General features: G+C 37.8%; 1 protein-coding gene across 5 annotated transcripts in view; it reads right to left on the bottom strand.

Annotated features, from left to right (window-relative positions):
• The window catches only part of LOC143033946 (uncharacterized), a 226,174-nt gene that overhangs the window by 221,357 nt on the left and 2,317 nt on the right, over nucleotides 1-2,500 (bottom strand). The window contains exon 1 of one of the 5 annotated variants that reach the window (XM_076199667.1): nucleotides 2,024-2,500. This exon is cut by the window's right edge and continues 231 nt beyond it. The exons of the other annotated variants lie outside the window; for them this stretch is intronic. The gene's annotated coding sequence lies outside the window, so the exon portion shown is untranslated. The remainder of the gene's footprint in view (nucleotides 1-2,023) is intronic. 5 annotated transcript variants of the gene reach the window in all.

Raw genomic sequence — 2,500 nt, 5'->3', positions numbered from 1 at the left:
AAGAAAAATTATTGAATCCTCTTTGATGAAACATCTTCCAATTTTCAATACCTCGAAAGGTCAGTGGTCCCCCGACTACATAACTTGGATGGCTGCAAATAAATAAATCTCAACAGCGGCCGGACTTGACCTCACTATCGGTCAACCTATGCTCCGATCAAAGACATATAACCTGAGTCACCCCTTTCCCTGTCCCCTAAATTACCCCGTCTTGACTATTTTACTCGCGCACTCCACAATATGTATCAATCTGCCGAAGAGGACAACAGACAGTGGTTGAAATACACAAATCTTCTGTCTTTCTTATCTCATTCTCCAACAGTGGGTTAATAAGTTTCATACGAATATATATATATATATATATCTATATATTTATATATCTATATATATATATATCTATCTATATATATATATATCTATCTATATATATATATATATATATATATATATATATATATATATATATGCAAAGTAGACCACTTGGAAAAAAGAAACTATCGAAGCAGAGCGCTTTCGTATATTAAGTCTTCAGTGCAAAAATTACTCATTGCACTGAAGATGTAATATAAGAAAGCGCTCGGCTTCGTTAGTTTATTTTTTCCAAGTCTACTTTGCATAAATGAATACACGTACCCGTGTTCTTATTAGCGTATATATACATATATATATATATATATATATGTATATATATATATGTACATATACATATATATATATATATATATTTATATATATATATATATATATATATATATATCAAATCAGCCACCCTGAGTCCTCTACTGAACAGTCCTCCTTCATAGCATTCCATGATTCACACGGCCGCGCCCACCTCTGCCACGTCACTCCTGCAAACTTCTCTATATCGTCTCTCTACCTTGTCTGGTCTCCCTTTTCCACGCTCCCCATCTCGCGGCGTCCACTCAGTAACACACTTGCTCCATCGCCCAATTCCACTTCCTCTTTTACAACTTGCTCTCTTTCGGCCTCTCAGCGTTATTCCCATTATTGATCTTTCCATTTACCTCTGTGCCCACTACTTTCGCATTTACCTCCGGCACCACCACATCCATGTGCATATTGAACGGCCATGGAGATATGACATACCCTTGACGCAGCCCCACCTTTACCTTAAACCACTCGCTCGCACGATTCCCAATTCTAACACAGGCTCTCCTACTGTCGTAAAAAATCTTGATTGCTCTTAACAGCTTTCCCCCAGTCCCATATATATGCAAATCCTCCCACAGAGCCTTCCTGTCTACCCTGTCATAAGCCTTTTCCATATCCATAAAAGCCCAAAAACATCCTTACCTTTTTCTAAAGCTTTCTCACATATCTACCTTGCCACAAAAATCTGATCCATACAACCCCTACTTTTCCTAAACCCACACTGCTCCTCACCAATTACTATCTCTGGGGAAAATTAAATTAGATGGGTATAAAAAAACAACTAATTGGGATGATATTGAGTTATGAATTTTGATAGTTTCATTTGCTAAGGAACAAGAAAGGCAAATTACAATCAGATATGCTTATATGACGAAAAATAACATAAAGAATTTATACATAATAATGGGAAAACATTGAAAACGTCTTTTCAATTGTATAGAAATCATCAGTAAGCTATCTATTACATAAAACCTTATTATGCTCTGCGAAGTTTCAAACTAGCGTATTTCAAAGGTTATGGGAAACCATTTTTTTTTTTTTTTTTTTTTTTTTTTTTTTTTTTTTTTAACCTGTGAAGAACTGGCGTTACATACAAATGAATGCTAAATCAAGGTTATAACAGGAGGGCTAAAATTTATTTCTCATTCTCACTTTAGAAATGAAAGGTTCGAGCAATTATGGAATTCTCCAATGGCTGGAGATGTTTACATAACATTCATGTTTCAGTATCAACTGAAGATCATCAATAGACAGAGTTCAATAAACTAAACAAAGAAGCTGAAAAAGAATCTATCTACCAAGAGTTTTTTCCACCTTATAAGGGGAGGTAGCAAAGCCAAAAGGCACGTACCTACTCCCACCAATTCCACTCTCATCCACCACTCTTTCCTCCGTCTCATCTTAGCTCCTCATGGATGAATGGTCATCCCTGTATCCCGCCCCACTGCCCTGGGTCAGAAGCAATTTTAGTAGGGCACAGTACATCCACAACAAGGCCGCTTCACGTAATCGGCGATTCACCACTCTCCGTCCCTTCATGCAGAAAAAGAGAAGACGGGGAGAAATCCCTTCGGGCTGCATCAAAATATCATTCACATACAAGCACCCCTATCCCCCGCCCCTCCTTTCCTTGCATCATAGTATCATCTCTACACAGCCATTCTCTACTCATCCCTATCTCCTGTCTTCTCCCTTCCTTACTTCACAGTATCATCTATACATTCATTCTCTACTCATCCTTATCTCCTGTCTTCTCCCTTCCTAGCTCAACAGACATTCATCTCTTGCTTGAAGCCCCTTTCACACAATACATCTATCTCATCCTCGG

This window comes from Oratosquilla oratoria, chromosome 2 (genome assembly GCF_046742065.1).
Source record: "Oratosquilla oratoria isolate Oo_2021 chromosome 2, ASM4674206v1, whole genome shotgun sequence".
In the NCBI taxonomy this organism is placed as follows: Eukaryota; Metazoa; Arthropoda; class Malacostraca; order Stomatopoda; family Squillidae; genus Oratosquilla; species Oratosquilla oratoria.
The sequence above is the reverse complement of the archived record's forward strand: the minus strand, read 5'-3'. Positions and strand labels throughout refer to the sequence as shown.